We start from the raw sequence: 12,850 nt of genomic DNA, 5'->3' as shown, positions 1-12,850 counted from the left end.
CTGTTCGTTTCCAGGGCTCTAGCTGAGAGGTTCTTGTGTCTTCTAGCCCAGTTAAGTTATTGAGAGGTCTTTTTCTCCAACAGGTCTAAGGCACTGCTTTTCCTCCACTGTCCCCTCCTTGCTTCCAGGATAAAGCCCAGCTCTTGGCTTGGCGTTCAGGGCTCCTCACGTCCTGACTACTCATCGCTGGCCGCACAGACCCCACAGAGCGGGCCCCGCCCTCCTAAACCACCACCTCAACTGTTCCCACCTTGGCGCATGCTCTCCCCCCATTAATGCCCCTGCTTTGTCGAGTGAACTCGGACCCTTTCTTAAAAGATCAGAGTAATCAGACGACCACCCTCCTGGCAAACTTGTGACCACTTGCGCTTCTCGCCCCGGAAGGCCCTCCCCTTGCCTGCCGGCCATCACTGCACCCTGCCCAAGCGGCGGTCCGCAACCTCCCCAGTCCCTCTGGGCAAGCCCCGCCCCCGGGCGGCGGTTTCCGGTCCTGGGGAGCGCGGGCCGGAAGTTTCGCGTTGCCATGGCAAGGGCCGGGCGCGGGCCCGCCCCCGCGGCGCCGGGAGGAGCGCTGGGCAGAAGGACCCGCGGACCGGCTCCGATCGGCTGCGAGGTGGCTGCTGGCGCGAGGCGGAAGGTGAGGAGCGGACTTCCGGGGCCGGCGGGCGGGCGGGGAGACCGGGAGGCTGGGATCCCGGCGGGAGGCCGCCCAGGCCCCGCTCGGCGCCGGTGCTGAGGGTCGGGAAGGCTCCTGGAGTGGCGGCCGTCAAGGCCGGGCCGGGGCGCTGTTTGCGGCTGAGCCGAATGCGGGGTTGTTTTCAGCCGTGTAACCTGTTGGCCAGGTAGGCAGCACCGGAGTTACCTCCGTTTCAGCTGAGGACATTCGGGCCTGCAGAGAAGGTACTTGCCAGGCTTCGTGTGTGCTTTGGAGCGAGGCCAGAGGAAAAACCTGAACCTTTCTGTGCCAAATTCCTTAACTTCCAGGGGTTCTAGTGACCTCCTTGTAGGGATCCTGGGCTCCAGCCCACCGATGGGTGTCCGGGCTGGAATAGCCATAGCTGTGCGGCGAGCGCCGACCCGCGCGGCTTCGGAGGCGCAAGGGGCCTGGGCGGGAAGGTCCACGCCGGTGGGGCCCCTCCCTGTCCTGCAGTGGAGGCTGAGGCGACTGTGGGATTAGTTTCCATGGGTGCGGAGGCGTTTCAGGTGTGGGGGAGCGGGAGCCAGGGCCGAGCTCTGGCTGGCCCTCCTCAGAGCTCTGGGCCTTCCTTTCCCTACCCCGTCCTTAGCTTGGGGGTGGAGTGGGGGCCGCACTGCTCTTCTCAGCCCCTCTGCTCCCGGGGATGCTCCCTGGTGATGCTTGTGGGCTCTCCCTGGGAGAGCTGTGAAGGAAGGGCCTCTGTGCCCCAGGCTGGCCTCCTGGCTTACTTCAGGGGCAGCGAGATTCGCCTTATGGGCGGATGGTTCCCTGACGGATCCTGGACCGCGCTGGCCCCGCAATCCTTGCCTGGGGGCCCTGTGGCGCTCTGAGCAGCCAGCTCCCTGCCTGCCTCCACTGTGCCGGAGGCTCTTGGCTCAACGCTGGGATGGAGCAGCATCAGCAGGTCTATCTTTCCTTCCTTGTGGGCTCTCCGCGGACCTGCCCTGGCTTCATCCCTCACCTGCTTGGACTCTGCTCTCCTGGAAGGTTCCTGGGCTGGCAGGCGCCCAGCAAGAGGCCCTGGTACCTGTGGGCTCCACGTTGGTGTCTGTGTTCTAGGGATTTCTGAATTTCACTGTGTTCAGCTTTAGAACCTCAGTCTCAGATGAGCCTGTGGTGGCCCAGCACGGCACCTGCACCCCAAGAGTTCCCCACACCAGTGCCTCTGTCCCGGTCCACTTGTTAGCCAAAGCAAGTGTCTGGGTGGTAGTGTCTTCTCTCAGACTTGCTCCTCAGTTGCCCAGATCATGGTTGTCCTGTCCATCTCTCGTACCAGCAGCCTGCACCTCCTTCTGGGATGGGAGCCTTTGCTCCTGGCCGCTCTTCTGCGCTCCGACTCGGCGCTTTGACTCCACCCTTCTCACCATAGGCAGAGTTATGGGTCCGAAAAGCAGATCTGATCCTTGTCCCTCCTGAACATCCTTCCTCAGAGACTGCTGGATGACATGCCTGTCTTTGCACACTCGTCCCCCTCCTCTGCCCCCACCCCACTCCTGAGCACCTTGCCATGTGTGTCGGGCCTCCACCCTCCTGAACCCTTGCAGTAGTGGTGGAGGAGGCGGGGAGGGGAGAGAGTGAGCCTCCGCCTCCCTTCCAAGCTCTGTGTCTTTAGGAACGGCCCTGCCAGCACATCAGACTGAGAAAAAAGGACAGAGGGACAGTCATGTCTAATTCCACAGACGCCTGGGACGGCGGGCTGGGGAGGAAGAGGCGCTCGGCTGCCGGGCCCCGTGCTGGCTGTGTGGTGAGGCCCGACGGCAGACAGCGAGTCTGGGCTGCGTGCTTCCTGGGCGGCTGTGACAGACACAGATTGCCGGGACTGCCCGAGACCTTGGTCATTCTTTGACCACTGCTGTTGGGTAGGTTTTGTGTGGGGTGCTTTGTAAGACTCACCCCCACCCACCCCCAGAACCTCCTTCTGTTTTGGAAGGTGAGCCCTGGGAGCCTCCAGGACTCAGGTGAAGCTCCTGCAGACCCTTCCCACCATCTGGGAGGTCTGGATGGCCCTTCTGCGCTGGCAGGGCACGCGGCCAACCTCGCTGTGGCCACAGGCCTCCTGCGTTTGCTCCGGGCTGCGCTCAGGGCGCGTGGGCACTGCATGTGTCACCATCACAGGCTCTGCATCCCAGTGCCAAGCCCAGCCCTGGCACAGCTGCACTCACAGCTGAGTGGCAGTTCATCCACCCGGCGGCTCAGTCCTGGGCTGGGCACCTGCGTCTGCTTCCGCGCCGTCCCTCAGTGTAGGGAACCCATCAGCTCCTGCGGTCATGGGTACTTCTGCAGGTCAGGCCCGGGGCTTGGGGAAGAAAACAGTGACTAGTGCAACAATAGAAGCGGGGTGAAGATGCAGCAGAGTGACGGGTTGACTGCAGGGGACCTGAGGAGGCAACGTTTAAGCTGGGATCTGAGCTGCAGGAAGGAAGGAGCTATGCTGAGATCTTGTGAAGAACTTTCCAGACAGAAGGCACAGCTGACAGAAAGGGGCACAACGATGAGGTGGCAGATCGGGGCTGGCAGAGCTTTTCTGTGAAGGGCCAGAGAGTCAGGGTTTCAGGCTTTGAGGGCCACGTGATCCCTGGAGCAGCTATTCTGCCGTTTCGTGGAAGAGCAGCCACAGACAATATGCAAGTGAATGTGCTCTGTTTCCACAAAACTTTACTGACAGACCCTGAAACTTGAATTTCACTTGATACTCATGTGTCACCAAGTATTCTTTTTCTTTTAATTTGTTTGCCAATCATTAAGGTCAAAACCATTTTCAGCTCATGGGCCATACCAAAACAGACAGTGGGGCAGTTTGCCAGCCCCTGTGCCAGACACCAAAAGCGCTGTGTCTTAGTTCATTGAATCCTCATAAGAACTTATAAGGAAGGTACTATTATTCCATTTACAGATGAGGAAACTGATTTCTTCAGAGGTCAAGAAACTTGACCAGTGCCCTCAGCTCCTGGCACTTTAAACCCAGAGTGTGGTTCCCGAGCTCAGCTTCCAGCCTCTGTGATATGGAGCCGAGGTCCCTGAGGTGCAGGAAGCAGGAAGCAGGCCAGTGCTGGAGTGGGTAGTGGAGAGGTATGGGAGGAGGCAAGGCCAGGAGGGGCCAGATCATTGGAGTTAGAGGCCAGGGGAAGACTTAGGTTGTATACTTTTATTTTTTTACATCCGACTTTATGGAGGTGTAGTTTACATATAATAAAAGGCACCTATATAAAATAATTTGGTGGGTTGTGATAGATGTATGCTCCTTGTAAACGCCACCACAATCCAGACACAGAGCATCTCCCTCATCCCTGAAAGTCCCTTTCCCTGTGCCCAGTCCACGGTCCTCCCTGCCCCAGGCAACCACCGATCTGCTTTTGTTTTTATAGATTCATTGTCCCTGTTTTCTTTTCCTAGAATTTCACATAAGTGGACGGATACAGGATCAACACTTTTGTGTCTGACTTCCTTTCGCCAGACAGAACGTTTTGGAAATTCAGATTGCTGCATGTCTCCATGGTTCATTGTTTTTCTTGCTGGACGGTTTGGTATTCCATTGTATAGGTACACTGTTTACTCCATACACACACCTGTTGATGGACATTTCGGTGCCTTCCAGTTTTTGGCTATTGTGAATAAAACTGCTGTGAATATTCATGTTTACCAATCTTTGTATGGACATACACTTTATTTCTCTTGGGTTGAGATGACAGAAATGATGGTTGAAGTACGTACTTGTATTTCACTCTATACAAAAAGTGCTGCAACTGTTTTCTAAAATGGGAAGTCATATCACATTCCCAGTTGTTCTGTGTCCTTTTGTCATTCTTTGGAAGTTGAGCCCTTCTTGTGAGTGCTGATGGCTTGTTGTGCCTTGAGTTGGCATTTCCTAATGATGAATGGTGTTGCACACCTTTTCATTTGCCTGCTCAGCCATTTGTATATCTTATTTTGTGACGTGTCCAGATCTTTTACCCATGAAAAATGGGTTGTCTCATCAAGCTCTAAGAATTCCTTATACGTTTAGGGTGCTAGTCCTTTGCCAGATACAAGTCTCTGGCTTGGCTTTTAATTTTGTCACCAGTGTCTTAAACAGACAGACAGATCCTTATAATTCTGATGAAGTTCAGTTTGTCATTTTTTCTTAATGGTTTATGCTTTCTTTAATGGTCAAGAGGTCAGGGGTCATTGTTTTCCCTAGATATCTGGGCATTCCAACACCATTTTGAAAGGCCACCCTCTCCCATTGTGTTACTCCATTGCTGACAGTATGTGTGGGTGGACTTCTGGATTCTCTATTCATTGATCTTATTGCTCATATCCTGCAGATTTGATTATATTAGCTTTAAAATAAGTCTTGAGGTCAAGTATAAGTAGTTTTCTAACTTGGTTTTTCTTTTTCAAATCATTTTGGCCCTTCAAGATATGATGCTGCTGCTGCTGCTGCTAAGTTGCTTCAGTCGTGTCTGACTCTTAGCAACCCCATGGACTACAGCCCACCAGGCTCCTCCGTCCATGGGATTTTCCAGGCAGGAGTACTGGAGTGGGGTGCCATTGCCTTCTCCGAAGATACGATGTAGTTCTATGTAAATGTGAAAATTGGCTTGTCAGTTTCTCAAAAAGAGCTTACTGGCATTTTGATTGGGATTATATGGAAGCTAGGGATCTGTTAGGGGAAGAATTGACATTGTAAGAATGTAGAACATGGTACATATTTCTCCATTTATGTAGGTCTCTGTATTAATTATCTATTGCTGTATAAGAAATTACCCTTGAACATTATGATTTAAAACAATGAATTTTTGTTCTCTCACAGCTGCCATGGGTCAGGAATTATACAGTGGCTTGGCTGGGTGGTTCAGGTTGCAGGTTTAGCCCGTGGTGGGGATGCTCCACCAGGTGGCTCCTTGAGGGCCAGCCAGGCTCTTGGCCCCACCCTTCTGGCCTCTGGGCAGCCTCACCCCAAGGCCCCAGTTCAGGAGAGAGCCCGCAAGCGAGAGGCTGCACTGCCCTCCAGGACCTGGTCCGGAGCTGGTACCTCCTGGTTTCAGGCTTTGTTTCCATTTGTTCCTTAGAAGTGATTACCTGAGTCCAAGTGAAGTGATCGATTAACTGCTTTCAAGCCATATTGAGGGGAAGTTGACCAGGCTCTGCCCTTAGCAGCCAGCGTCAGCGCCTGTTCTGTTTGGAGACACTAATTTTGCAAATGATACGCTTAACATTTTACATGTTCCAATCCTTTGTTACTAGTTCAGAGACATAAATTTGATTTTGGCGTACTGTCTTTTGTATCCTGCAACCTTTCTAAATATATTCATTTGTTCGAGTAGCCCCATTATAGATTTCTAAGGATTTTCTACAAATCTTTCTACATGCCTCCTGCATCTAAGAAGTTATTTTCCTTTCCATCTGTATGCTCTTTATTTCGTGCCTTAGTGCACTGCCTGGGGGTTGCAGTGTTGAGTAAGAGGGGTATGAGTTGATGCTCTTACCTTGTTCTCAGTCCCGAGGGTTTTACCAGATTTTGAGGGATTTTCCTTTTATTCCTAGTTTTCTAAGTTTGTTTTTTTTTTTCAATCATGAATGGAAAAAAAATAAAAAAACAAAAACCGTGAATGGTTACTGAATTTTTCCAAGTCTTTTTCTGCTTCTATTGATTTGCTTGTTTATTTTAAATAGCAAACTATGGAGTTTCTTTGTGGGAAGGTTTTTAATTAGAAATTTAATTCCTTTAATAGTTATAGGGCTGTTCAGGTTTTCTATTTCTTCATGACACCATTTTGATAATTTGTTTCATTCAGATAATTTGCCCATTTATCTAAGTCAAACATGGCAATTTAAAAAATATATATATAAAGGGCCAAATAGTAAATATTTTAGGCTTTTCAGGCCATATGGTCTCTGTTGTGATTGCTCAGTTCTTTGTGTAACACACAACAGCCACAGACAATACATGAACAAATGAGCATGGTTTTTTCTAATAAAACTTTATTTACAAAAGAGATGGTAAGCTGATTTGGTCCATAGGCGTAGTTTGTTAATCCCTGACTTAAGTTGTTAAGTTTATGATTATAAATTGTTCAGAACGTTCCCGTTTAGTTGTCTGTAGGATCTGTAGTGATAGCATGTATTTCTTTTACGATTTTGGTCATTTTTGTCTGCGTTTCTTGATCAGTTTAGTGAGAGTCTTGTTGATTTTATCAATATTTTCAAAGGAACAATTTTTAGTTTCAGTATTCTCTTTTTGTCTGTTTTCTTTCTCTCTCTCTCTCTCTTTTTTTTTTTTTTTTGGTCCACAAGGCATGCGGGATCTTAGTTCCTTGACCAGGGGTTGAATCCTTGGCCTCTGCAATGGAAGCATGGTGTTCCAACCACTGGGTCACCAGGGAATTCCCCATTTTCTGTTTCATTACTTTTTGTTCTTATTATTAATTCCTTTCACTTACTTTGGGTTGAATTTTCTCTTTTTTTTTTTTTTCTAGCTTCTTACTAAGTTGGAAGCTTTGGTCATTGATTTGACCATCCTTGTTATTTATGCATTCAGAATTAGAAGTTTTCTTCTAAACCCTGCTTTGTTTTATTTATTTATTTTTGGTTGCTCTGGGTCTTTATTGCTGAGTGGGGACTATTTTCTAGTTGTGGTGTGTGGGCTTCAGGAGTTGCAGCTTGGTTCCAGAGAACAGGCTCAGTAGTCATGGCTTACAGGCTTACTTGCCCTCTGGCATGTGGGATCTTCCTGGACTAGGGACCAAACCTATGTCCTCTTGCGTTGGCAGGTGGATTCTTCCACTAAGGAAGTGCTAAACCCTGCTTTAAATGCATCTACTGTATTTGATGTGTTTTCATTTTCATTCAGTTCAAAGTACCTTCTACTTTCCATTTTGATTCCTTCCTTAGCCTGTAGGTTATTTAGAAGTACACTTTAAAGTTTCCAAATGTTTGGGAATTTTTCCAGATATTTTTATGTTATTGAGTTCTAGATTAATTCTGTTGTGGTCAGTGAACTTTCTCTATATGCTTTCATTCCACGTACACTCACTGAATCTTGTGTGCATTCCAGCACGTGGTCCGTTTACTTGAATAATACGTTTGCAGTGTTGTGCAGCTATCATCACTCTCAATTTCCAGAACTTTTGAATGACCTGAAACAGAAACTGTCCATTCAGCACTATTTCCTTACACCACCTGCCCCAGCCCCTGCTTTCTATGCCTGAATTTACCTGTTATATAAAAGGAAATCATACACGTGTCCTTTTATTTGATATATTTCTGACACGTGTCAGGATTTTGTCCCTTTGCATGACTGAATATTCCATTGTGTATGTATATGTACCACATCTTATTTCCTCATCTGTCCATTGGCATCGGGCACTGGAGTTGTTTCTGCTTTATAGCAATTGTGAACAGTTTTTCTGTGAACATTGGTGTGCAAGTAGCTGAGTCCTGGCCTCCAGTTCTTCTGTTTATACACCCGGAAGTGGAGCATGCCTTTGGTTTCACACTGCATGGTCGGCAGAGTGACATTTTACTCTGCACGCTAGTGCACTGCCCTGTGGCACAGAAGCTGGAGACATGTCAGTCTTTCTGTCTGCAGAGCCAGACACTGTGCACCGGCTGTCCCCTCACGGGACCTCTAGGTGAGCAGTCAGGCTCACAGGGTCGGGCAGGCTCATGTGCTTCCAGTCTGCTGGAGTCTCTGGCCTCAGGCCACTCCAGACGCCTCTGCCTGCGCAGTGGCGTGTCTCCCCCCAGCCCCCGCCTGCGGGGCTCCCACCATTCTTCCCTCTCACATCAGGCACCTGTAAACCTATCATTAGCTCTCCTCGGTTCATGGGGACACGTGTGTGCTCCGGTGGCCATCCAGAACCCGCGCACCCCTTCTCAGGCTGAGTGTCCAGTCAGAGAGCAGACCCAGGGTCCCAACGCTGCCCTCTCCAAAGCCCACTTCCACTTCTGGACACTGCTGAATTGACAGGCCTTTGTTTCCAGACCGCACGGGAATCATGAGGCTGTCGTGGCTGTGGGCAGTGGGGCGTCGAGCTTGGAGCCTGGCCACTGGGAAGGTGTGGTGCTCAGGCCTCTGGAAGCTGTCCTTTCTCGGTGCTTCTGCTAGTTCCCCGGCAGAGAACTAGTGTGTGTGAAGAGAGGGCTGGGCTTTTCCCCCTCTGTTCTGTGTGGCTTGTGGGATCTTAGTTCCCCAACCAGGGATGGAATCCAGGCCCTCGGCAGTGAGAGTGTCCAGGGCTGGCGTCTATCCTTGGTTCTCAGAAAATTTTTTTTTTTTTAACTTTATTTTACTTTACAATACTGTTTTGGTTTTGCCATACATTGACATGAATCCGCCACGGGTGTACCTGAGTTCCCAATCCTGAACCGCAACCCCCCCATCTCCCACCCCATATCATCTCTCTGGATCACCCCCATGCACCAGCCCCAAGCCTCCTGTATCCTGTATCGAACATAGACTGGCAATTCGTTTCTTCTCAGAGACTCTTGACATGCGGATACCTCCAGTTGCCTAACTTCTTTCATTTGGCCATCTAGACTTCTCACACCTTGCTGTGAGTTGGTCTTTAGATTTACTTAGATGGAAAGGTATTGGAGGAGGGAGCTTTGGGACTCCCCTGGTTTCTGGTGAGGGACCCTTCCAATTTTCCAGCCCCACAACACTGCTGCTGCGCTTGCAGCCCCTTCCTCACATGGTCCAAATGGCCTCCAGTGCATGCTCTGGCCCCAGGCCGAGGCAGCTGCCTGCATCACGTGTACACTTGTGCCGGCATCCTGGGTTCATCATCTCTCACAGGATGGAGGCAGGGCAGCTGTAGCTAAGCCAAAGGAAATGTCGCATTTGTAGGTCACAGCTTTGAAACGGCTTCACTTTCCTGTGGTTCTGCTGAGGGGAGTCTGAGAAAGGACTCAGATCTCACGGGTGGGTCAGAGGGCAGCTAAGGCCAGAAGGTGAGCAGGACTGTGCGCCCCCAAGCAAGAAAGAGGGCTGGGGAGCCAGAGAGGAGACTCATTACAAAGCCACAGTGGGTAGGATGTTGTAGGGACCGGTAGGACGGAGTCAGAAGTCTTGACAGGCTCACATATATGTTGTCATTCTGTCGTTTAGTCATGTCTGACTCTTTGCGACCCTGTGAACTGCAGCAAGCCAGGCTTCCCTGTCTTTTACTGTCTCCCAGAGTTTCCTCAAACTCATGTCTATTGAATCACATGTATATATAGGAACTTAATTTATTACCAAAGTGACACTGCAGAACAACATGGAGAGAAGCAACTTTTAAATAATGGTGCCGGGACAATTGGATATAAATATAGAACAAAAAGGGGCTTCCCTGGTGGCTCAGACGGTAAAGAATCTGCCTGTAATGCAGGAGACCCGGGTTCAGTCCCTGAGTCAGGAAGATCCCCTGGAGAAGGGAAGGGCAACCCACTCCATTACTCTTGCTGGAGAACCCCACAGAGGAGCCTGGCGGCCTATAGCCCTTGGGGTTGCAAAGAGTCAGACACGACAGATTGACTAACACTTTATCACTTTATCAATTTCAAAAATGAAATTGGAGCCTGTCCTAGTTATATATTGATGTCAAACAAATTGCCCCCAAATACAGCGCTTCTCTCCAACATCTGCAGGCTTGACTACGGGGAAGGGTCTGCTTCTGGGTGGCTGGCTTCCCCCAGAGTGAGTAGCCTGGAGGAGCGCAGGGGTGCAGTCAGGGCGCCTTGCACACTCTGACCATGGCGGGCTTTGAGCAAGTACGGAAGTGCCACCACCCACACTTAAGTGGGGGGGACTAGGTCTACCTTTTGAAGGGAGGAGTGTCGCTTACTTTGCAGGCATATTTTACAACTCCACAGATTCCCTTCTTCACCCCAGACACAAACATTAGCTCCAGGTGGACTGCAGACCTAAATGTGATGCAGACTAGCCTCCTTTTAGAATATAGGAGACTTGTCTTCAGAAAGATGTCTCATCTCATTAATACTCAGACAACTGCAAACTGACCACTGCACAAAGAGTGGCAAAAAGAATAAAACCAACTGGACTGTTTCCCCATTGCTGTTGATTAGAAACTGGTACAGCTTTGGAGAGCAGTGGTAATGTCTGTTGACTCATGTCATAGCCTGTGGTTGGCGGCTGCACACCAGTGTCAGTGGACAGGGTGTTCACTGGCCCACACCCATCAGAGTGTGCCCTGGGCTGTGCAGACAGGCTCCTAGCGGGCTGTTACTCAGCCAAAGGCGGAAAGCCTGGAGCTACACACTTTGGAGTGGGTGGATCCCACACAGTGGGGTGAGGCAGCCTAGAGCACAGGGCACGGCTCCATCTGGAACTCTGGCCTTTCAGCACCAGATTGAGCTCAGGAGGGGCGTGGGGGGTGTTGGCGTGAAGAAAAGCGAGGTGGTGGTCATTGCATGGAGGAGTGTAGGAGGACTCTGAGCTGCTTGGCGCCATCCTGATGGGGTGGAGCTCACATCGGTTTGCATCTCCATTATTAGTGCATTGTGATTTTTGCATTTTCAGGACTTGTATTACTGATTGAAAACAGCCAGTTATTTTATCAGGGAAATGGATTTATTTCACAGGTGCAAACAACGGCAAATCAGGACCTGTAGCCCGTGGGACCCACAGGCAAGCGCAGAGGACAAAGGAGGGGAAACTTACGAGGAGAAGGGGAGTGTGAGGGGCTGTAATGAACAGAGAGCCCTTTGGAGGAAACCGGGTGTGGAGGCTTCTCATTGGCTGCGCTGTTGCCAAGTTGGGAGAAAATCTGCTTTCCTTCTGCCAGGTTGTGTTGTGGTAACCTTGCCCCTGTGGGGTCTGCAATTGAAGGGAAGTGACAGGGTGTGAGAGTGCTCCCTTCTGGCCTCCAGACTCCATCTTATTTCATTTGTTTTATTTTTGTTTATCTTTTTGGCCTCGCCTGATGACTTGTGGGATCTTAGTTCCCCAACCAGGGATCGAGCCTGGGCCCCATGCAGTGGAAGTGTGGAGTCCTAAGCACTGGGGAGGTCCCCCGCCTGGATTTTTAAATGAGGTTTCTGTTTATTCATTTTCACAGTATCACACTTCACAATATAAAGATTTTAAGAGGACACCCCGATACCCTGCGGGAGGCTGTGTGGAAAAGCCCATCCTGGGCACAGGGACCCCCGACCCTGCAGGCCCAATAGTGGGGTGGTGGGCAGGGCGCTGAGGGCCGGGCTGGGAGCGGGCCCAGCCCGGGATTCGATGGGCTGGCTGAGCCTCACGGACCTCACGGGGCCAGGAGGGCTTTCGGACTGTTTCAGGCGAGGGGTGACTGGGTTGAGGCTTGCATTTTCAATGCTCCGGGGCTGAGTGTGGAGAGAGCTGGACCCCGACTAGGAGCAGGGCAGCAGGCAGCGGCCTGTGAGGCGCAGGCCCAGAGGGGCTGGGGCAGGAGCTGGCTGGAGGGAGCAGCCTGGGCTGTGCCCCAGCTTCACCTTCAATGTGGCCATTGCCCCTCTTGGAGAGGAGGGCTGGCCATGCCCTGCGCCTCCCTGCACCTGCCCACTTGCCCCCCCGTCCTTAGACCTGCCAAGTGTCTTTCTCTGGGCCTCTGTGCCCACACTTCACTTGGCCTCGGTGCTCCTTCCTTCCTGGAGGTGGGCACTGGGTGGCTGTGTGGGTCGCCCTCGAAGGTCCGCCTGGGAGGAGTGGCGGCCGTGGCGCTGTGGGTGGTGGTTGTGGGGTGAAGGGGCAGGCACAGCGGGAGGCGCTGGCCCCCGCGGCCCGACTCCGCCGCGGTGTCCATCACCGTTTGCTCCCTGGTCTCCAGCCTGTCTCCTCTGCAGGTCCTCCGCAGGACAGAACGCTGCAGTTGTGCTGAGACCTGTCTCATTCATCGAGAGGGCTGTGCTTTTGGCGTCGGGCCTTCGTGGTCCTGGCTTCACCTGTCACGTGTGGACACACAGCTCGGGGCGGGGGTGCGGTGGGTGTCTCCTTCTGCTGCGCGGCCGGCCTGCCGCGTTCAGTGAGACTCTGCTCTGCTGCACTGTCGCAACTGGGTGTCTGCTTCCGGACTCCCTTCTGTTCCCTCTCTCTGTTTCTCTAAGTACTTCATGTCTTCCTTTTTTACAGTTTTACTGACAAGTCTTGCCCTTTGCCCTGTTAAATGGAAAATTAGTTTGAGTTTCAAATAGAACTAGTGG

At 51.4% G+C, this 12,850-nt stretch overlaps 1 protein-coding gene and 1 long non-coding RNA gene across 6 annotated transcripts in view; one reads left to right on the top strand and one right to left on the bottom strand.

Annotated features, from left to right (window-relative positions):
* Positions 1-514: 514 nt before the first annotated feature.
* The window catches only part of PPP1R16A (protein phosphatase 1 regulatory subunit 16A), a 23,526-nt gene continuing 11,190 nt past the window's right edge, over positions 515-12,850 (top strand). The window contains exon 1 of one of the 5 annotated variants that reach the window (XM_069599703.1): positions 515-637. The gene's annotated coding sequence lies outside the window, so the exon portion shown is untranslated. Of the gene's footprint in view, positions 901-12,850 lie in introns of all 5 variants that reach the window. The other 4 variants (XM_069599705.1, XM_069599702.1, XM_069599704.1 and 1 more) reach the window with 4 other exon arrangements.
* The window catches only part of LOC138445685 (uncharacterized), a 13,559-nt gene continuing 11,942 nt past the window's right edge, over positions 11,234-12,850 (bottom strand). The window contains exon 2 of the long non-coding RNA XR_011258955.1: positions 11,234-12,806. This is a non-coding gene — a long non-coding RNA (uncharacterized lncRNA). The remainder of the gene's footprint in view (positions 12,807-12,850) is intronic.

This window comes from Ovis canadensis, chromosome 9, assembly GCF_042477335.2.
Source record: "Ovis canadensis isolate MfBH-ARS-UI-01 breed Bighorn chromosome 9, ARS-UI_OviCan_v2, whole genome shotgun sequence".
Lineage (NCBI taxonomy): Eukaryota > Metazoa > Chordata > Mammalia > Artiodactyla > Bovidae > Ovis > Ovis canadensis.
Note: the sequence above shows the minus strand (reverse complement) of the source record. Positions and strands in the feature narration are given on the sequence as shown.